This window comes from Schistocerca americana, chromosome 8, assembly GCF_021461395.2.
Source record: "Schistocerca americana isolate TAMUIC-IGC-003095 chromosome 8, iqSchAmer2.1, whole genome shotgun sequence".
Lineage (NCBI taxonomy): Eukaryota > Metazoa > Arthropoda > Insecta > Orthoptera > Acrididae > Schistocerca > Schistocerca americana.
In genome coordinates this window covers 411,579,475-411,604,083 of record NC_060126.1, presented here as the reverse complement: position 1 = coordinate 411,604,083, position 24,609 = coordinate 411,579,475, and positions in this window count along the sequence as shown.

Below are 24,609 nucleotides of genomic sequence, written 5' to 3'. Positions count from 1 at the left end.
GTCTCCGAGCTCTCCACCGACACAACTATTTCCACTCTTGCAGACAGACCTCGTCTGACAACAATGCTTAGAATCGTGCCCCTGTGTTTCGCCCTCGGATTATTACCGTCCATATGTGAATGCTTACACAATGAAAATAAAAGCGTTAAGTTGACTACCTTCTTCACAATGTAATGGAGAGTTCTGACACACTCCTTAAAAGCTTTCGTCTCGGTGTTAGCCTATGAAAAATTAACAAGTGTTCACATCTTCCCTTACCACGCAGACTATTTTCCAAAGCATCTTAACTAAACCACGGAAGTTCTCACAGATTATGTACGCAATTTCGGCGTCGCTGAGTCTAGCGAGAATGCAACTTTCTACTTAATCAACAGACTGTCAACACTCGACTTCCCACGGCAAGTCACACGTGAGCGTAGACGATTGTTATTTCTATGGTGTCTCCTTGTTGCTGGACCCATCATGTCTGCAGATGGCGAGACTCCATCGTCAATCAAGGCTTTCTAATACTGCACATTACACTAAAATCCTGGCATGTCATACCACTGGTGAGGTTGAAAAACGACTGCCCATGACAGAGACTCCTCCATATACGTTGCGTGACGCTCTCAATTGTCTAGGGGGCACCAAAAGGCTACTCTGCCCTAGAGTAACGTGACTGGAGTAAGAGTTTAGCTAGGTGAAAACAACGTGTAACACGAAAAATACTGTCAAGTGAACAGAAGAAATAAGACAGCGAATGAGGCATACCTGAATGTGCTTTTGTTAGCAGACGATATCGTTGTTATTCGAAAAGACGAAGATGACCTCCAAATATTAGTACACCAGCTGAATTAAATATGCAAGAAATACAAGTTACAAATTCCTAAAAATAAAACGAAAATAACAGCATTCCGAGGAAAACATTCAGTCACATCAAAATCTGATTTAGATAATTCAGTTTTGAAACAAGTCTCTTACACCTTTCAATTGTTGTTGTTGTCGTGGTCTTCAGTCCTGAGACTGGTTTGATGCAGCTCTCCATGCTACTCTATCCTGTGCAAGCTTCTTCATCTCCCAGTAACTACTGCAACCTACATCCTTCTGAATCTGCTTAGTGTATTCATCTCTTGGTCTCCCTCTACGATTTTTACCCTCCACTCTGCCCTCCAATACTAAATTGGTGATCCCTTGATGCCTGAGAACATGTCCTACCAACCGATCCTTTCTTCTAGTCAAGTTGTGCCACAAACTCCTCTTCTCCCCAATTCTATCCAGTACTTCCCCATTAGTTATGTGATTTACCCATCTAATCTTCTGCATTCTTCAGTAGCACCACATTTGGAAAGCTTCTATTCTCTTCTTGTCCAAACTATTTATCATCAATGTTTCACTTCCATACATGACTACACTCCATACAAATACTTTCAGAAACGACTTCCTGACACTTAAATCTATACTCGACGTTAACAAATTCCTCTTCTTCAGAAACGCTTTTCTTGCCATTGCCAGTCTACATTTTATATCCTCTCTACTTCGACCACCGTCAGTTATTTTGCTCCCCAAACAGTAAAACTCCTTTACTATATTAAGTGTCTCATTTCCTAATCTAATTCCCTCAGCATCACCCGACTCAATTCAACTACATTCGCTTATCCTTGTTTTACTTTTGTTGATGTTCATCTTATACCATCCTTTCAAGACACCATTCATTCCGTTCAACTGCTCTTCCAAGTCCTTTGCTGTCTCTGACAGAATTACAATGTCATCGGCGAACGTCAAAGTTTTTATTTCTTCTCCATGGATTTTAATACCTACTCCGAACTTTTCTTTTGTTTCCTTTACTGCTTGCTCAGTATACAAATTGAATAGCATCGAGGAGAGGCTACATCCCAGTCTCACTCCCTTCCCAACCACTGCTTCTCTTTCGTGTCCCTCGACTCTTATAACTGCCATCTGCTTTCTGTACAAATTGTAAATAGCCTTTCGCTCCCTGTATTTTACCCCTGCCACCTTCAGAATTTGAAAGAGAGTATTCTAGTCAACAATGTCAAAAGCTTTCTCTAAGTCTACAAATGCTACAAACGTATGTTTGCCTTTCCTTAATCTTACTTCTAAGATAAGTCGTAGGGTCAGTATTGCCTCACGTGTTCCAGCATTTCTACGGAATCCAAACTGATCTTCCCCGAGGTCGGCTTCTACCAGTTTTTCCATTCGTCTGAAAAGAATTCGCGTTAATATTTTGCATCCGTGACTTATTAAACTGATAGTTCGGTAATTTTCACATCTGTCAACACCTGCTTTCTTTGGGATTGGAATTATTATATTCTTTTTGAAGTCTGAGGGTATTTCGCCTGTCTCATACATCTTGCTCACCAGATGGTAGAGTTTTGTCAGGACTGGCTCTCTCAAATCTGTCAGTAGTTCTAATGGAACGTTGTCAACTCCCGGGGCCTTGTTTCGACTTAGGTCTTTCAGTGCTCTGTCAAACTCTTCACGCAGGATCATATCTCCCATTTCATCTGCATTTACATTCTATTCCATTTCCATAATATTGTTCTCAAGAACATCGCCCCTGTATAGACCCTCTATATACTCCTTCCACCTTTCTGCTTTCCCTTCTTTGCTTAGAACTGGGTTTCCATCAGAGCTCTTGATATTCATACAAGTGGTTCTCTTTTCTCCAAAGGTCTCTTTAATTTTCCTGTAGGCAGTATCTATCTTACCCCTCGTGAGATAAGCCTCTACATCCTTACATTTGTCCTCTAGCCATCCCTGCTTAGCCATTTTGCACTTCCCGTCGGCCTCATTTCTGAGACGTTTGTTGTCCTTTTTGCCTGCTTCATTTACTGCATTTTTGTATTTTCTCCTTTCATCAATTAAATTCAGTATCTCTTCTGTTACCCTAGGATTTCTACTAGCCCTTGTGATTTTACCTACTTGATCCTCTGCTGCCTTCGCTATTTCATTCCTCAAAGCTACCCATTCTTCTTCTGCTGTATTTCCTTCCCCCACTCCTGTCAATCGTTCCCTTATGCTCTCCCTGAAACTCTGTACTACCTCTTGTTCTTTCAGTTTATCCAGGTCCCATCTCCTTAAATTCCCAACATTTTGTAGTTTCTCCATTTTTAATCTATAGTTCATAACCAATAGACTGAGGTCAGAGTCCACATCTGTCCCTGGAAATGTCTTACAATTTAAAACCTGGTTCCTAAATCCCTGTCTTACTATTATATAATCTATCTGATATCTTCTAATATCCCCAGGGTTCTTCCATGTATACATCCTTCTTTCATGATTCTTGAACCAAGTGTTACCTATGATTAACTTATGCTCTGTGCAAAATAATACCAGGCGGCTTCCTCTTGCATTTCTTAGCCCCAATCCATATTCACCTACTACGTTTCCTTCTCTTCCTTATCCTACTGTCGAATTCCAGTCACCCATGACTATTAAATTTTCATCTCCCTTCACTGCCTGAATAATTTCTAATATCTCATCATACATTTCATCAATTTCTTCGTAATCTGCAGAGCTAGTTGGCATATAAACTTGTACTACTGTAGTAGGCGTGGGCTTCGTGTCTATCTTGGCCACAATAATGTGTTCACTATGCTGTTTGTAGTAGCTTACCTGCACTATTTTTTACGCATTATTAAACTTACTCCTGCATTATCCCTCTTTGATTTTGTATTTATAACTTCACTAATTGCCACTATATCTAACTATAACCTATCTGTTTTCCTTTTTAAATTTTCTAACCTACCTGCCCGATTAAGAGATCTGACATTCCAAGCTCCGATCCGTAGAACGCCAGTTTTCTTTCTCCTGATGACAACGTCCTCTTGAGTAGTCCCCGCCCGGAGATCCGAATGGGGGACTATTTTACCTCCGGAATATTTCACCCAAGAGGACGCCATCATCATTTAATCATACAGTAAAGCTGCATGCTCTCGGGAAAAATTACGGCTGTAGTTTCCCCTGGCTTTCAGCCGTTCGCTGTACCAGCACAGCAAGGCCATTTTGGTTATTGTTAGAAGGCCAGGTCAGTCAATCATCCAGACTGTTGCCCCTGTAACTACTGAAAAAGTTGCTGCCCCTTTTCAGGAACCATACGTTTGTCCGGCCTCTCAACAGATACCCCTCCATTGTGGTTGCACCTACGGTACGGCTATCTGTCTATCTGTATCGTTGAGACACGCAAGCCTCCCCACCAACGGGCAAGGTCCTTGGTTCATGGGGGGGGGGGGGGGGGGGATAGGCTTAGGCATGAGTATTCAAATACAGAGATATGTAAACGGGCAGAATACGGCGCAGCGGTCAACAACGCCTATATAAGACAACAAGCATCTGGCGCAAATATTAGATCGGTTACTGCCACTACGATGACACGTTATCAAGATTTATGTGAGTTTGAACGTGGTGTTACAGTCGACGCACGAGCGGTGGGGCACAGAATATGCGACGTAGCGATGACGTGGGGATTTTCCGGTACGATCACACACTAGTGTACCATGAATATCAGGAGATGCGTAAAACATCAATAAAAATCGTTCAACTCGACAGAAGGAAAACCATCCCACAAACTGCTGCAGATTTCAATACTGGGCCATCAACAAGTGTCGGCATACGAACCTTTCAAAGAATCATCATCGATGCGGGCTTTCGGAACCGAAGGCCCACTTTTGTACTTTTGATGACTGCATGACACAAGCCTTGACGCCTCGCCTCGGCCCATCAACACCGACATTGAACTGTTGACGACAGGAAACATGTTGCCTGTTCGGACGAGTCGTAATTTAAATTTATATATCCGAAAATAGTATCTGTTCTTTCGGACATATATATAGTTAAGGCTGACCGGTCATTTGAACATCTTCTTTTTCTGTACGGATGCACAAACAGTGCCCGAACTCATATGGGAATCGGCATTAGCCGCGAGTAATGAGTATAATGGGCAGGGGCACTATGAATATAGTGCGGGACAATGAGTTGGGAAAGTGGGTTTCACGGGAGGCGTGCCAGAGACAAGTCCCTGCAGTCGCACTATCCTGTCTGTCCTCAGTGGCTGAGATGGATTGAGCGTCTGCCGTGTAAGCAGGAGAACAGGGTTCCAGTCCAGGTCCGGGCGCATATTTTCAACTGTTCTCTTTGACTTATATCAACCCCTGTATGCAGCTAGGGGTATTCATTTCATTGTAATTTCATGTTTTAAATTGTATGGAGCGAATGGACGTGTATGGGTATGGAAGCAACCTCATGAAACCATGGGCGCTGCATGTAATTTCATGTTTTAAATTGTAAGGAGCGAATGGACGTGTACAGGTATGGAAACAACCTCATGAAATCATGGACCCTGCACTTCACCAGGGAACTGTTCACGCTGGTGGAGGCTCTGTAATAGCGTGGGGCGTGTGCTTTTGGAGTGATATGGGACACTTAATACGTCTAGATACGACTCTGACAGGTGACAGGTATGTAAGCATCCTGTCTGATCACCTACATCCATTCACGTCCATTGTGCATTCCAACGGACTTGGGCAATTCCAGCAGGACAATGTGACAACCCACACGTTCGGAATTGCTACAGAGTGGCTTTAGCAACACTCTTCTGAGTTTAAAAAACACTACCGGTGGCCAACAAACTACCCACACATGAACGTTATTAATCGTGTCTGTGCTGCCTTGAAACGTGCTGTTCAGAAGACATCTCCACTCCCTCGTACAGTTACGGATTTATGGACAGCGCTACTGGATTCATGGTGTCAATTCCCTCCAGCACTACGTCAGACGTTAGTCAAATCAATCCCTGACGTGTTGCGGCACTTCTGCGTGGTCGGGAAGCCGTACACGATATTAGGCAGGTGTACCAGTTTATTTGGCTCTTCAGTATATTTTAGCTCGGTGTGTACATGTTGCAGATCACTGTACTTTTAATGGATTATTCGATAATAGCAAGATGCAATACTATACCCCGGTCATCTGCTTAAAGAAGACAAGCAAGGCCTATAATGAATTATAAAACTACGCACAGTTCGTCTATAATTTCAGTTAATTTATGTGGAAACACTTAAATGTTATGACTGCCTGTTCATTAGAAGAGTTGTATTTCAAAGTAGCGTGGATGAATAAGTGCTCACAGCTCTTAAAGTGCGCATTTTAGACTACATGTTTAATGTACATTTTTTTCTTGTTTTGGTCCATACCACCACTTCCAAAAATATGGAAAGCAAAGAGCTGGCAGTACAAAATATTTGTTTCACATTATCGAAGATCAAGAATTGCTCACAGCTTTTAAGGTATGCGTTTTATAGAGCATGTTTACTTGACATTTTTGTTTAGAGTGATCATTCCTGTCACACCCCTGAATATTGATCATTCCTCCTGGAACATTCTGTATAAGGTGTCTGAATGTCTTGAGTGGCAGCCAGTTCTTCCTAAACAGTCGAAATCAGAAAAGACTCTAGGGTCTGAAGTAAAGCCGACGTTCTAACTCCACCCAAAGGTGTGCTGTTGGGTTCAAGTTGATAGTCTCGGCCAGCCAATTCATTTCATGAATCCAGCACCATCTGTCGCCAAACTATGAAAATGCTTCACACTCACACAAAAAAAATGCAGATTATGCCGCAGAATCGTAATCTGCAATAGAGAAGTCTGTCTTCTGTTTTTGTTTTGAACGGCCAGTGTCGGTTGGTCACAGCCAGTGTGCTCCCTGCCGCCGTTGGATTAGCAGCTGCAGCAGCAAGTCGTATACCCGTAGCTTACTTATTTGTTACATAGTTTAATTCTTAATTTCTTTGCGTGTTTTTGGGTACTTGCATTGTTTAATTCATAAATTTTGGGCGTATTATAGTATTTGAGAGTTGTAGCATCGCGCCTTAGTACCTGAATAGTGGATTCTTATTTAAATTGCGTGTGAGTTTCGTATAGGAGGCGTAATTTCGAGTTTTAGTTACTATATTCGTAAATTCAGGCAGATTGTAGCGCAGTCGTTAGGCATTTGTACAGGTTAGTTAATATATTCTTTGCGTGTTTCCCTTGCGTTATCTAGGCACGGACTCGTGTTTCAGTAACTGTTGTTCAACATCGATTAGAATGGACAGCGACTGTGATTGCTGTGTTCGGATGAGGGCTGAGTTGGCATCCCTTCGCTCACAGCTGCAGGCGGCGCTGACTTCGGTCACGCAGCTTGAGGCTGTTGCCAATGGGCACCACTGTGGGGAGCCGGACTTGGGTATCACGGGGATGTCAACCTCGTCCCGCCTGTCCCCAGATCGGTCTGCCGCTGTGGTTGCCCCGGTTGCTGCCCGCAGTGGGGCTGAACCCTCGCCTGTGGTTGATTGGGAGGTCGTTCCAAGGCGTGGCAGGCAGCGAAAGACGTCCCCGGAGGCTGATCAGAAAGCCTCCCCGGTGCGTCTGACAAGCAGGTTTCAGGCACAGTCTCAGGATGAGCCAGATGCAGCTGCCAGCCCTGTTTCAGAGGATGATTCTCAGCCTTCAAGGTCCGGGCAATCACAGAGGGTGGGCTTATTGGTAGTTGGGAGCTCCAATGTTAGGCGCATAATGGGGCCCCTTAGGGATATGGCGGCTAAGGAGGGAAAGAAATCCAGTGTGCACTCTGTGTGCATTCCAGGTGGAGTCATTCCTGATGTGGAAAGGGTCCTTCCGGATGCCATGAAGAGCACACGGTGCAGCCAGCTGCAGGTGGTGGCACATGTCGGCACTAATGACGTGTGTCGCTAAGGATCTGAGGAAATCCTCTCTGGATTCCAGCGGCTATCTGATTTGGTGAAGGCTGCCGGTCTTGCTTACGAGATGAAGGCAGAGCTTACCATCTGCAGCATCGTTGACAGAACCGACTGCGGACCTTTGGTGCAGAGCCGGGTGGAGGGTCTGAATCAGAGGTGCAGACGGTTTTGCGACTGTGTTGGCTGCAGATTCCTTGACTTGCGCCGTAGGGTGGTGGGGTTTCGGGTTCCGCTGAATAGGTCAGGACTCCACTACACTCAGCTGGCGGCTACACGGGTAGAGTCTGTCGGTAAACTGAAGAGCGAGCGCGCGAGTCCCCACTCTGCCTACCCTGCTACGTCACAGGGCGCTTCTACAGGCTGTTTGACCACGTAGAACAGTCCCTCCCGCGGCGCGCGCTTTAAATCTGTGGCGACGCCGTGTACAGATACGTCCCGGCTGCGTTCATTTTTAGACAAATGCTTTGAGAGTATAAGGAAAACAAAAGACCAAAAGACGATAGCTTCTTTGAAACAAAACTTTTTGGAGTAAATAACATTAACATTAGAACGGAAGTCAGGATTCTACTACAAACATAGAACCAAATGCCTATTCATATGAATGTATTTTCCTTTATTCGTAAGATGAACCAGATATGGTGCAATCAGTCTGTAGAATTTAAGGCTTGTTCTTATTTTGTGTTTCTACTAAAAGGTAGAAGTTTTCTTTGAAGGGCTGCATTGAAACTTAACAATTCTTGCAACATGAAGAGTGTTCAAAATGTAACCAGAAATTTATAATTTCGTGTGTTGTATTAGTTCGATTCGCACTGCTTTTTTTGTCACTGTCTTCGTAAACATGTCTGAAAAGTATTTCCAGGTAAATCCCATTTCACGCAATGTCTTGTGTAAAACATCTTTCTGCAACGAAAATGTATTTTTTGTTTCACGCCAGTAAGTAATTTCCGCAATGTGGCCACTATTTTTTTTTTTTTTGTTTATTTAAAAAGTCCTCCATCGTTTGTCGAATGACAGATTTTGTGAAACTGTCTATAACGATGGGTTTCCTCCCTAAATTATTAGTTTTCCTTCGCGACGATTCCAGTAAACCATGAGCCTTGTTATCGGGTTCCTTCCTTATGCGTCTTATTGTTGCGAGGCTGACGTTTGCACAAACGATTGGGACTGGTAATATTAGCGAACAGTTCCTTTTGTGTAGCCTCCTTAACACACGCTGTAATAACGTTAGAGACGATCGAACGCTCGTTCTCCGCAAATACCTCCTCTTCTTCGTATTCTGCACATTTTCTTGCAAATTCAGGGCGATTATGCATCACTTCCGGATACTGCAGTATATCAGTGAGTATACAAAGTTAGCTGACTGAGATTGGCAACTGAGATTGGCAACTGAGATGCCACGAACAGAAACGACGTATATCACTGCACGCCGAACTACACCGCTGGACAGGTAACAGGCAACTGATTTTGGGTGGCCCTGTAGGCCAGTGGCAGGTTTCTTCCGGGAAAGGCCACTTCCCCCACCAAAAGCGCTGCTCGCTCTTGAGTTTACAGACAGACTATAGCGGAGGCTGTGTGGCGTGGATTGGGCGGTTTTTTAGGTTAGAAGGCCTCGGGAAAGTACGGGGTGTGCTGCAATCTCAAAGAGTGCATGGCAAATACAGGACGTGCTTGGATCGAGGAAAAGTCGGAATTGTAGTTGTAAATTGTTGTAGTTGTGCTGGGAAAGTCCCTGAGCTTCAAGCGCTAATAGAAAGCACAGAAGCTGAAATCTTTATAGGTACAGAAAGCTGGCTAAAGCCTGAAATAAGTTCTGCAGAAATTTTTACGAAGTCTCAGACGGTGTTCAGGAAAGATAGATTGGGCAGAATTGGTGGTGGAGTGTTTCTGTCTGTCAGTAGTGGTTTATCTTGTAGTGAAGTCGAAGTAGATACTCCGTGCGAATTGGTATGGGTGGAGGTTATACTTAACAGCCGAACTAAGTTAATAATTGGCTCCTTCTACCGACCCCCAGACTCCGATGATATAGTTGCTGAACAGTTCAGAGAAAATTTGAGTCTCGTAACAAATAAATACCCCACTCATACGCTTATAGTTGGTGGGGACTTCAACCTTCCCTCGATATGTTGGCAAAAATACTTGTTCAAAACCGGTGGTAGGCAGAAAACATCTTCCGAGAGTGTCCTAAATGCTTTCTCCGAAAATTATTTCGAGCAGTTAGTGGTGGTGGTGGTGGTGGTTAGAGTTTAACGTCCCGTCGACAACGAAGTCATTAGAGACGGAGCTCATGCTCGGGTTAGCGAAGGATTGGGAAGGAAATCGGCCGTGCCCTTTCAAAGGAACCATCCCGGCATTTGCCTGAAGCGATTTAGGGAAATCACGGAAAATCTAAATCAGGATGGCTGGAGACGGGATTGAACCGTCATCCTCCCGAATGCGACGAGCAGTTAGTCCACAAACCTACGCGAATTGTAAATGGTTGCGATAACACACTTGACCTCTTAGCCACAAACAATCCGGATCTATTAGAGAGCATCATGACTGATACAGGGATTAGTGATCACTAGGTCGTTGTAGCTAGGCTCAATACCGTTTCTTCCTAATCCACCAGAAACAAACGCAAAATAATTTTATTTAAAAAAGCAGATAAAGTGTCACTAGAAGCCTTCCTAAGAGACAATCTCCATTCCTTCCGAACTGACTATGCAAATGTAGACGAGATGTGGCACAAATTCAAAGATATGGTAGCAACAGCAATTGAGAGATTCATACCCCATAAATTGGTAAGAGATGGAACTGATCCCCCGTGGTACACAAAACAGGTCCGAACGCTGTTGCAGAGGCAACGGAAAAAGCATGCGAAGTTCAGAAGAACGCGAAATCCCGAGGATTGGCTAAAATTCACAGACGCGCGAAATTTGGCATGGACTTCAATGCGAGATGTCTTTAACAGGTTCCACAACGAAACATTGTCTCGAAATTCGGCAGAAAATCCGAAGAAATTCTGGTCGTATGTAAAGTACACAAGAGGCAAGACGCAGTCAATACCTTCGCTGCGCAGTGCCGATGGTACTGTTACCGACGACTGTGCCGCTAAAGCGGAGTTATTGAACGCAGTTTTCCGAAATTCCTTCACCAGGGAATACGAATGGAATATTCCAGAAATTGAAACACGAACAGCTGCTAGCGTGAGTTTCTTAGAAGTAGATACTTTAGGGGTTGTGAAGCAACTCAAATCGCTTGATACGGGCAAGTCTTCAGGTCCAGATTGTATGCCGATTAGGTTCCATTCAGATTACGCTGATACAATAGCTCCCTAATTAGCAATCATATACAACCGCTCGCTCACCGATAGATCTGTACCTACAGATTGGAAAATTGCGCAGGTCACACCAGTGTTTAAGAAGGGTAGTAGGAGTAATCCATCGAATTACAGACCTATATCATTGACGTCGGTTTGCAGTAGGGTTTTGGAGCATATACTGTATTCAAACATTATGAATCACCTCGAAGGGAACGATCTATTGATACGTAATCAGCATGGTTTCAGAAAACATCGTTCTCGTGCAACGCAGCTAGCTCTTTATTCGCACGAAGTAATGGCCGCTATCGACAGGGGATCTCAAGTTGATTCCGTATTTCTAGATTTCCGGAAAGCTTTTGACACCGTTCCTCACAAGCGACTTCTAATCAAGCTGCGGGCCTATGGGGTATCGTCTGAGTTGTGCGACTGGATTCGTGGTTTCCTGTCAGGAAGGTCGCAGTTCGTAGTAATAGACGGCAAATCATCGAGTAAAACTGATGTGATATCAGATGTTCCCCAGGGAAGCGTCCTGGGACTTCTGCTGTTCCTGATCTATATAAATGACCCGGGTGACAATCTGAGCAGTTCTCTTAGGTTGTTCGCAGATGATGCTGTAATTTACCCTCTAGTAAGGTCATCCGAAGACCAGTAACAGCTGCAAAGCGATTTAGAAAAGATTGCTGTATGGTGTGGCAGGTGGCAGTTGACGCTAAATAACGAAAAGTGTGAGGTGATCCACATGAGTTCCAAAAGAAATCGGTTGGAATTCTATTACTCGATAAATAGTACAATTCTCAAGGCTGTCAATTCAACTAAGTACCTGGGTGTTAAAATTACGAACAACTTCAGTTGGAAAGACCACATAGATAATATTGTGGGGAAGGCGAGCCAAAGGTTGCGTTTCATTGGCAGGACACTTAGAAGATGCAACAAGTCCACTAAAGAGACAGCTTACACTACATTCGTTCGTCCTCTGTTAGAATATTGCTGCGCGGTGTGGGATCCTTACCAGGTGGGATTGGTCTGAGGACATCGAAAGGGTGCAAAAAAGGGCAGCTCGTTATGTGTTATCACGTAATAGGGGAGAGAGTGTGGCAGATGTGATAGGCTAATTGGGATGGAAGTCATTAAAGCAAAGACGTTTTTCGTCGCGGCGAGATCTATTTACGCAATTTCAGTCACCAACTTTCTCTTCCGAATGCGAAAATATTTTGTTGAGCCCAACCTACATAGGTAGGAATGATCATCAAAATAAAATAAGAGAAATCAGAGCTCGAACAGAAAGGTTTAGGTGTTCGTTTTTCCCGCGCACTGTTCGGGAGTGGAATGGTAGAGAGATAGTATGATTGTGGTTCGATGAACCCTCTGCCAAGCATTTAAATGTGAATTGCAGAGTAGTCATGTAGATGTAGATGTAGAACGGGGGTTCCCACTGAAGATTTGAAAATTGCCCCCGTCATCCAAGCACAGGGTGGGGTGGGGTGTCAGGTGAGGTATAGTTGGATGTCCCCCCTCAAACACAAAAATACTGGAATCGTTACTTTTTTATCCGAGGTGTTTTTTTCGAAGTACTTTAATGATTTCTGTTAGAATGAACACAACAGTACTATATCACACTTCCTTCAGTACTCCTGAATCTGCCTTTACAGCTGTAGACCTTGTTCCTTTAGAAGCGACGTATTGAGTAGTCTCTGCAAGGAAGTCTAGAATCTACTCACAAATTTGGTACGATAGACGGTAAGCTCGTAACTGTCCCCTAAACATCAGTGCACGAGGATGTTAAATGCCACCCTGAAGTCAAGGAACACGGCATCAACCCGAGACCTGACAGCACTTTGGATCTGATGAGAGCGTGCTGAGTTCGACGAGATCTCGCTATTTTCGGAATGCATGTTGATTTTTAGTAGTTAGATGTTCGTCCTCCAAAAATGTTCTAATATGTGAGCGTAATACATTTTCCATACCTCTTCAACAGATTGACGTCAGCGACACAATCCTATAATTACCTATAATTATGTGCCTTTGTCCTAGAACACTTCGTGAGAACGGGAATGACCTGGTTTCTTTTCCAGTCGCTAGGCCCCCTCCGTTCCAGCGATCTACGATAAACCGCTGTTAGAGGGGGAGCAAGTTCTTTCCTATAACATCTGCAGAATCTTATGGTCCTGTAGTTCCTTTCCTGTTCCGTTGCCACTTATCTCAATATCTGGCGTTCGATGTTTCTACCACGGTCTAAAGGAGGGACCATATTAATATCGTACGCGATGAAACAATTACGAAAGACCGAATTCAGTAATTCAGCTTTCTCTGTGTCATCTTCCCATTCTGTGCCAGTATGGTCCTTGAGTGACTGAACAGATGATTTCGATGCGTTTCTGATTTTATCTGCCGGCGGAGGTTCAAGTCCTCCCTCGTGCATGGGTGTGTGTGTTCGTCCTTAGGATAATTTAGGTTAAATAGTGTGTAGGCTTAGGGACTGATGACCATAGCAGTTAAGTCCCATAAGATTTCACACACATTTGAACATTTTTTTAAAATTGATTTTATCTCTAAGAGCAAAACCTCTTAGTGTTTTTAGTGAGATCCGACAGCAAAATTTTACTTAGTGCGGTTTCGCTGAAAGATAGTCATTTACGTATCGAAAGATATACACTGTCTGTACACTGCTGAAGTCTGGCGCATGCCATTTTTCTGGGAGTTGCCGTTTTAGAGGTCAGAAATGTATTTATATCACAAAAATTGGAAAGATAGTAAAAGCTGAAAGGTGCGGAGAGACCTTTCCATGACACTCGTTTATAACGCCTGAAAGAGACACATTAATACTAATCCTGAACCGACCGGGGCGACGCAGTAAACAGAGATTTGGGAAACGCGGGTGAAGGTCTATCGACGCGTTCCGGCAGCACGGACCGCCCTGTAATGGCTGATAACTCACCGGCCGCTGCCTGTGGCGATGTATACGCTACTCGCGCTATCCGCCGAAGCGCGGCCGCCGTGACGCGGCCGTAAACATTTGATGTCCATTCCCGGCTTCCATCTGAGTCGCGCTGAGAGCCGTAATACGTGGAGCGAACACATGCGCCCGGTTAACACGGCGCTGTGCTGCGGTCTGCCCGTGTAATGGACGGCTGCGGCGGCGGCGGCAGTCCACGCCGGCGGATGCGCCGCTCACCCTACCTGGCCCCGCACGGCTGCCTATCGCTAAATGTCGGATGATGCTCCACTTGCTGAAAAGGGTGCTTCGGGTGATGTTCCGTAGTCATATCATCAACAGCCTGTTTGCCTTTACGTTACGTGTTACGTTAAATACTTAACTGCGCTGAGTGTACCCCTAAATTATGCTGAATTCGATCATCACACTTAAATAACACTATGTGACCACCATGGTAGGATTTCCCCAATTAATTTTAATGACTTAATATTAGAGATGGCGCAAGCCAATTATGATCGTTCTTAAACCTAAAGAATCTACACCACACATATCGATTCTTGGTAGAAAAATTTTATATTTGAGTTTGGAAAGTGTGACACCTACAGCGCCTCTCGGTGTTGAAAAAACAAAAATGGCTTCCAAATTAGCTCCCATGTCCTTAAAATATCAATTCACAAAATGACCCAAGCCCCTCCACAAGTAGTAATTACGAAAAAAATGAAAAAACAAATAGAGGGAAATATCTAGTATAGAAAGCAAAAGAAAAAAAGGAAAATTTAACTCTAAATTTTAGAAAGATGAGGAGAGGGAAAAACAGTAGAAAATATTAAAGTATTAGTTATTCCAATACGTAAGAAAATCAATATTATAGCCATAGAACGTAGGTTTGGGACACCAAAGATAGTGTTTATTAAAGTATAAATAGCCATACGTTGTAATTACGATATTCCAGTCTCTAGTCTGTTATAGTTCGGAAGTTATTGAGGACGTACAGCTTTAGAGAACAACGATTGGGACTTTATTAAACGGGGATCAAGAATAGATCGTGACGAGATTGTTTTTGAGGATTGTCAATTCAAGACTTTAATTTGGACATTTATAAGATTAGATAAACGGGAAGGTGAATAGTAATCTCTTTGGCTTTAATGTCAATTCGTGTGAATATTTAAACGCTTTACTGAATTGAGAAATTTAACCGGATTCTGACTTTGAATTGTGATAGTGGGAAACTTTAACTTGACGCAACTAGTGATCATAGTTAATGACAGTTTGCGGATATTAAATAGAAATAACTTATTTATCAAAAGTGACATGATATTATCTAACATCTCTGACGCTAACGGGAATCCTACTTAGACATCGAATTAAAGAACTTCTTTGAATGAGATCGTATGAGTGAACCTATTTATTAATAATTCTTGTCAATAAACTGAAGTTGTCAATTTCAAACATAATACACGTCTTGAACATTAACTTAACTTAGATTAATAAACGTTAAGATTACGTGATCTATGCCAAGAACAAACAAGCGATTCGTGACTAAAACAATTGTACGAAAGGTTAAAGTATCGTCGTCTGTAAACATTGGTAGTAAAGCTACTAAAGATTTTTTCTCTCAGAGTTGGGAAGACTATACGTGTAGTGACGCACGTTTAACATTGGGTTTTAAAAGTAATCAAACTGATACTCAGCCGGGACAATATTAAATAAAAGTAAAACCCTTCAATGACAGTGAATTTGTAAAACATAAAACCAAACTTTCACCTATTGGACGAAAAAGATAAAACAGAAAAAGGGCTGCTACAAAAGCTAATAATTTGTTTTTCCACCCATTTTTTTAGGTTTCCGAACCTCAGTCGATAAAAACGAAACCCTTACAGGATCACTTCGTTGTCCGTTTCTATGTCCCTCCGAATGTCAAAAACCATTTTTCTCATGCACGGACAGACGTATGAAGTTGATATTTAGGTAACATACTGCGGTCTGCGGTCCCTTGGTGGTGTAAATATTGAATCTTCTAACAATGAGAACTCCCCAGCGGTGGAATCGACTTTTTGAAACAGTCTCTGCGGTGATATAGGTCTAAAAGTCACTCACTGCAACCATTTCCTCTGGTGGGCCCCAGTTTGCAAGTAATGGACGATAAATGTTTTGAAATTTCGTGTGATGTTATGTCTTTAAAAATGGTAATATAAACTAACAGTTTGCGTAGCGTAGAGGAAAAGGTACTGACTTCGTATGTACAAACTTGTTGGTTCGGATTTCGTCGGGTAACTTGAAATTTTTTTTATTTTTAAATCTTTATCGAAATGACGTTGTTAATAATTATTATTCAATTAAATGCTTTAAATTTAATTTCTTCTGTTCATTTGTCACATCATTTTATTAACATTTTAGCTTCTTCAGGTGCTCTTATTTATTCTTCCTATCGTTCTTCTGCCACTTGGAATCTTCCTACATGTGAATCTCATTATTGTTAATTAACTGTTAGAAAAACAAAAGACGAATAATCTATTAATATGACGTGCAACGCTGTCAAGAATGTACATTTTGTTACAAGATGTACCTCTCTTTGGATGACAATCGTCTTACAAATATTTTAAACCTAAATGCTTATTACACTATGGACAAAGCAATATGGATGACGATTTAAACGACAGCAAGGATTGTAAGTAAAATGATACATAAGAAAAATGAGAAATAGATATATTGAATGCAATAACATGGACGAAAATGTCATGTGACAAAATGGAAGCAACTAGATAATGTTAATACATAACAATAAACAAAATCACATGATCACACATGAAGGCTTTCACGACTGGATGGTACTGTTGTTGATAATTCTTCCGGGTTATATGGCCGTGGTCCATGGAATACTGTCAGTCGGCAGGACTCTGATGATGTCCAACGTAGTATTGGACGAAACGTTAGGAATAGAAGTATTCCATGGGCCACGGCCATATAACCCGGAAGAATTATCAACAACAAAATCATGTGAACAAGTATACCATGTGGAGAATGGCTCATAGGAAGAAAAACGGGAGCAAATGATGTACAGTATTTTATACGAAGACTAGTATGACGTGATAAGTGGATAAGAAAAAATAACATTTACGCCAAGTAATTGAAAAAAATAATATCAATGTCATGTTGACAACATTACAAAAATAAAAATAAAAAATTAAGCATACCGGATGAAATTCGAACTGCTAACATTCTACATGTGAGGTCAGTACCTACATCATTACGCCTTACTACCATTCTATAAATTCTCACAGTTTTTAAACATGTAGAGAATTACGCGAAATTCCGAAATATTTTTTCTTCCATTTCTCGCAAACGAGAGCCCACCAGGGAGAAAGGCTGCAGGGTATGATTCCTTGAACGTTAACCTACATCGCCGAACAGATTGTTTCAAACAGTCGATGCCACCGCTGGGGAACTCTCCCTGTAACTCCAGGCAATTATGTAACTTATTTTGATACTCGTAAACTCACTCATCAAAACTTATGTCATGAACCCGGTAAAACGCAAGGTTTCCACTGTACAAGTAAAGGACAAATCCGAAAATTGTCAATTTGTTATTTTATCACACAATACATCTTTTGTCATTTGTTACATTATGTCAAACTTCAAATTAAAACAAGTGGCAGTTGGAAACTGAGGCTGACTGGATTGCTATGGTAACTGTCAAACACCAGGCGAGGAATGACTCTACTGCTCATATGACGCGTTTCGGAATTTATCCATCATCAGATATGCAGGAGCGATTACTGCACTGCAGACTAGAGTGCGAAAATTTTTTTTCATGTGCAACCTGAAACGCCATATTTACCTGCGGTAATCACTCCTGGACAAATTCCGAAGCGTTTCACGTGAGTAATAAAGTCATTCCTTGCGTGATGTTTGAGTTTTACCATTGCGATGCAGTCAACCTGAATGGAGAACTACTGTTTATCATAATAACAGTTGCCTGCTTACTGCGCGACTTTATGTCAATGTTTTCAAAAATCTTGCACTGTCTGAGACCGATATCTTGCCAATATCACTGGTCAACATTCTCGATTGCTGTAATGGGTTAACTGTCTACAGACGTAACTCAATTTGTACGGATCGAACCATCACACTTCTGACTGGTTCAATGCGGCCCGCCACGAATTCCTCGTTTCCACCAACCTCTTCAACTCAGAGTAGTACTCGTACCCTACATCCTCAACTATATATTGGATGTATTATAATCTCTGTAGCATCTTTCAATTTTTACCCCTTACAGCTATCTTTAGTTCCATTGGAACGGTTTCATGATGTCTTAATGCATGTCTTATATTCCTATCCCTTCTCCTTCTTATTGTTTTCTATGTGTTCCTTTCTTTGACGTTTCGATGCAGAAACTCCTCATTCTTTATCTTATCAGTCCACCTAATTTTCAACATACTTCTCTACCACGCATATCAAGAACTTCGATTCTCTTCTTTTATGGTTTTCATGATTCACTGCCCCCCCCCCTCCCCCCCCCCCCCCCATGAACCATGGACCTTACCGCTGGTGGGGAGGCTTGCGTGCCTCAGCGATACAGATAGCCGTACCGTAGGTACAACCATAACGGAGGGGTATCTGTTGAGAGGCCAGACAAACGTGTGGTTCCTGAAGAGGGGCAGCAGCCTTTTCAGTAGTTGCAAGGGCAACAGTCTGGATGATTGACTGATCTGGCCTTGTAACAATAACCAAAACGGCCTTGCTGTGCTGGTACTGCGAACGGCTGAAAGCAAGGGGAAACTACGGCCGTAATTTTTCCCGAGGGCATGCAGCTTTACTGTATGATTAAATGATGATGGCGTCCTCTTGGGTAAAATATTCCGGAGGTAAAATAGTCCCCCATTCGGATCTCCGGGCGGGGACTACTCAAGAGGATGTCGTTATCAGGAGAAAGAAAACTGGCGTTCTACGGATCGGAACTTGGAATGTCAGATCCCTTAATCGGGCAGGTAGGTTAGAAAATTTAAAAAGGGAAATGGATAGGTTAAAGTTAGATATAGTGGGAATTAGTGAAGTTCGGTGGCAGGAGGAACAAGACTTCTGGTCAGGTGACTACAAGGTTATAAACACAAAGTCAAATAGGGGTAATGCAGGAGTAGGTTTAATAATGAATAGGAAAATAGGAATGCGGGTAAGCTACTACAAACAGCATAGTGAACGCATTATTGTGGCCAAGATAGATACGAAGCCCACACCTACTACAGTAGTACAAGTTTATATGCCAACTAGCTCTGCAGATGACGAAGAAATTGAAGAAATGTATGATGAAATAAAAGAAAATATTCAGATAGTGAAGGGAGACGAAAATTTAATAGTCATGGGTGACTGGAATTCGAGTGTAGGAAAAGGGAGAGAAGGAAACGTAGTAGGTGAATATGGATTGGGGCTAAGAAATGAAAGAGGAAGCCGCCTGATAGAATTTTGCACAGAGCATAAGTTAATCATAGGTAACACTTGGTTCAAGAATCATGAAAGAAGGTTGTATACATGGAAGAACCCTGGAGATATTAGAAGATATCAGATAGATTATATAATAGTAAGACAGGGATTTAGGAACCAGGTTTTAAATTGTAAGACATTTCCAGGGACAGATGTGGACTCTGACCACAATCTATTGGTTATGACCTGTAGATTAAAACTGAAGAAACTGCAAAATGATGGGAATTTAAGGAGATGGGACCTGGATAAACTGAAAGAACCAGAGGTTGTACAGAGTTTCAGGGAGAGCATAAGGGAACAATTGAAAGGAATGGGGGAAAGAAATACAGTAGAAGAAGAATGGGTAGCTCTGAGGGATGAAGTAGTGAAGGCAGCAGACGATCAAGTAGGTAAAAAGAAGAGGGTTAGTAGAAATCCTTGGGTAACAGAAGAAATATTGAATTTAACTGATGAAAGGAGAAAATATAAAAATGCAGTAAATGATGCAGGCAAAAAGGAATACAAACGTCTCAAAAATGAGATCGACAGGAAGTGCAAAATGGCTAAGCAGGGATGGCTAGAGGACAAATGTAAGGATGTAGAGGCTTATCTCACTAGGGGTAAGATAGATACTGCCTACAGGAAAATTAAAGAGACCTTTGGAGATAAGAGAACCACATGTATGAACATCAAGAGCTCAGATGGAAACCCAGTTCTAAGCAAAGAAGGGAAAGCAGAAAGGTGGAAGGAGTATATAGAGGGTCTATACAAGGGCGATGCACTTGAGGACAATATTATGGAAATGGAAGAGGATGTACATGAAGATGAAATGGGAGATACGATACTGCGTGAAGAGTTTGACAGAGCACTGAAGGACCTGAGTCGAAACAAGGCCCCCGGAGTAGACAACATTCCATTGGAACTACTGACGGCCTTGGGAGAGCCAGTCCTGACAAAACTCTACCATCTGGTGAGCAAGATGTATGAAACAGGCGAAATACCCTCAGACTTCAAGAAGAATATAATAATTCCAATCCCAAAGAAAGCAGGTGTTGACAGATGTGAAAATTACCTAACAATCAGTTTAATAAACCACAGCTGCAAAGTACTAACACGAATTCTTTACAGACGAATGGAAAAACTAGTAGAAGCCGACCTCGGGGAAGATCAGTTAGGATTCCGTAGAAATACTGGAACACATGAGGCAATATTGACCCTACGACTTATCTTAGAAGAAAGATTAAGGAAAGGCAAACCTACGTTTCTAGCATTTGTAGACTTAGAGAAAGCTTTTGACAATGTTGACTGGAATGCTCTCTTTCAAATTCTGAAGGTGGCAGGGGTAAAATACAGGGAGCGAAAGGCTATTTACAACTTGTACAGAAACCAGATGGCAGTTATAAGAGTTGATGGACATGAAAGGGAAGCAGTGGTTGGGAAGGGAGTAAGGCAGGGTTGTAGCCTCTCCCCGATGTTATTCAATCTCTATATTGACCAAGCAGTAAAGGAAACAAAAGAAAAATTTGGAGTAGGTATTAAAATCCATGGAGAAGAAATAAAAACTTTAAGGTTCGCCAATGACATTGTAATTCTGTCAGAGACAGCAAAGGACTAGGAAGGGCAGTTGAACGGAATGGATGGTGTCTTGAAGGGAGGATATAAGATGAACATCAACAAAAGCAAAACGACGATAATGGAATGTAGTCGAGTTAAGTCGGGTGATGCTGAGGATATTAGATTAGGAAATGAGACACTTAAAGAAGTAAAGGAGTTTTGCTAGTTGGGGAGCAAAATAACTGATGATGGACGAAGTAGAGAGGATATAAAATGTAGACTGGCAATGGCAAGGAAAGCGTTTCTGAAGAAGAGAAATTTGTTAACATCGAGTATAGATTTAAGTGTCAGGAAGTTATTTCTGAAAGTATTCGTATGGAGTGTAGTCATGTATGGAAGTGAAACATGGACGGTAAATAGTTTGGACAAGAAGAGAATAGAAGCTTTTGAAATGTGGTGCTACAGAAGAATGCTGAAGATTAGATGGGTAGATCACATAACTAATGAGGAAGTATTGAATAGGATTGGGGAGAAGAGAAGTTTGTGGCACAACTTGACCAGAAGAAGGGATCGGTTGGTAGGAAATGTTCTGAGGCATCAAGGGATCACCAATTTAGTATTGGAGGGCAGCGTGGAGGGTAAAAATCATAGGGGGAGACCAAGAGATGAATACACTAAGCAGATTCAGAAGGATGTAGGTTGCAGTAGGTACTGGGAGATGAAGAAGCTTGCACAGGATAGAGTAGCATGGAGAGCTGCATCAAACCAGTCTCAGGACTGAAGACCACAACAACAACATGATTCACTGCTATAAAATTCTGTATTATATACGTACATTTTTTAGAAATTTCGTAGGGAGCACATTGTTATCATGTGAGAGCGATCTAAATGCTAGTAAAACAATAAACTGGTAGCCAAGATTGCAGGAATTCATTTTATTCCATGATTACCGGTTTCGGCGAAACTAGAGCCGCCATCATCGGATCTTATGACACATATAGTTTACAACATCAAGGCAAACAATTGTGATATTAATAGTTGCCTATAAAACGCAGGCCTTGCAAATTTGTCGTAAGTAGCACATAGGCGTCCAAGAGAGATGACATATATGTTAAGTATCTCCATCACATACAAGAACAAGCTAGGTACTTATAAATTTCTTCCTCAGATAAAGACAGATTCTTCACACTGTCATACATCTTTTGGCCATGAATACCCTCTTTGCCTTCTACTTGCTTCATCTGTTACATTTTATTTTGATTCCAAGGTAGCAGAATTCCTTAGCTCGTGGTCCACAGTTCGATGTTAAATTTATCGTAAGACTATTTTTTACAACTCCTCACTAGTTTCAAATTTCTTTGGTTTACTCTAGATCCATATTCTCTTGCCATTAGACTTCATTCCATACAATACAGGCTGTAACTCATTTTCAGCTACACCAATATCATGGCGAATCTTATTGTTGATATTCTTTCACTCTGAATTTTAATCTTACTCCTGTACCTCTCTTTTACTTCCATTATTGCTTTTCCGAGGTATAATTTGAACAATAGGGACGATAAACTACTTGCTTCTCTTACACACATTATAATCAGAGAACTTAGTTATCTTCTATTTATACAGTTTCCTCGTGGTTTAAGTACATACTGCATATTACGCGACTTTCCCTATAGCTCATTACTATTTTTATTAGAATTTTGAATATCTTGCACTATTTTATGTTGTCGATAGCTATTAACAGACTGATAAATTCTATGAACGTCGTTTCATTTTTCTCCGGTCTTGCTTCTTTTATCAAATGCAACATCACAAGTGCCTCTCTGGTTTCTTTACCTTTTCCAAAACCAGACTGATCCTCATCTAGCAGTTTCTCCATTTTCTCCGTTCTTCTGTGCATTACTCTTGTCAACAGTGTGGACGCATTAGCCGACTGTCCGATATTTCTCACACTTATCTGGTTTTGATATCTTCAGGAATGTGTGGACGGTTTTTCTCCAAAAGTGTAATGTTATGTCTCCAGCCTCATAAATTTTACGAGGGCATGCTGAAAAGTAATTCCTTCCAGTTGTTTATTACGGTAACTGTCAAATCGTTTTAAATAAAACAGATGTTACTAACATTCTAACGTCTTTATTCTTCATGCCTACGTATTTATTTCTCAACATGGTGGCCCTCGAAAACATTTCTCTCAACGAGAAACCTGTTTGTTGACTCCGTCACTGTAGAATATTTAACATCGTTGACGGAGCCACAACCTCACCCCTGCTAGCGCCGATTCGTCACTATAATTGTCAAGTCCTGGTGTTTTTTAAGTTTCGGAGACAGGCGAAAACCTGAGGAGGCCAAATCGTGATTTTGTAGAGCAAGAGAGATGACAGAGAACCCAAGGTGTTGGATTGTTGCAGATGGCGCAGCTCTCATGTGTGATCTGCCATTGTTATACTGAACGAGAGACGACGAATTCTTGGAATCCAAATTCGATTACCACACGCCGTTTCCCACGTGCCGGCATACGAGGGCTATGTCTTGTTATCTTAATGACCAAATAATCGATTTTATAACACAATCTGACAAACTTTCTCCACTAATGCAAAAAATTTTTACTGGCGACAAACTGTATAGGGGAAATGATCATTGTAATATGTGAAGTGCTAGATTTTCCAACGCGCCTTTCGAGAATGGAACGACAGTGAAATTGTCTGAAGGTCTTCCGATGAATCCTCTGCCAGGCACTTAATTGTGAACTGCAGACTAGCCTTGTAGAAGTAGGCGTTCATACAGATGTAGATGTGAACAATAAATACCAGATGATGTTCGAAAATCATCACGAATTCAGCACACGAAATTCTAGTAAACTAAGTGTGTGAATAGTTCAAATGGCTCTGAGCACTATGGGACTTAACATCTGTGGTCATCAGTCCCCTAGAACTTAGAAATAATTAAACCTAACTAACCTAAGGACTTCACACACATCCATGCCCAAGGCAGGATTCGAACCTGCGACCGTAGCGGTCACGCGGTTCCAGACTGAAGTGCCTAGAACCGCACGGCCACACCGGCCGGCTAAGTGTGTGAATATTTCTCGACCGAAATTTATTAAACGCCATGGCAGGTAACTGAAATTATCTCACTAAATATCTCAAAGACGTCAGCCGTAACCTCCGAACTGCTCCAGTGTCCTCACTTGCTCCTCTCATTCTCATTCAGAAGTGAGCTACCCACCTAGAGTGGTACCTTACAGAGAAATAAGGCACGGAGCTGCTACTATCCATCGGTTACCGATTATAGAATATCCATACGAAAAGTGTGTTAAAACTGTTTCACGATCTAAAGAAAACTGAACCGTAAATAAATTTAAAATGTTGCTCAACATGCGTCTGCCAACGTGATTACGCCTGTAATGAAAATGAAATGGAGGTATGTCGCCAGACGATGGTTGATGGACCAAGGAAATTCTTTGGGTGATTCTAATAGGTAAGAAAGACGGAAGTAACAATTTAATGTCAGAAGGGCGGATGCCTTCAGTAAATATTTAGACGCAGCATTGATGGAAACAGCTGAAGACTGTAGTGTACAGAGAAGTGTTGGAACTCACTGTAGCCGGCAATAGACGTCAAAAGAGTGGTGGTGGTGATGAA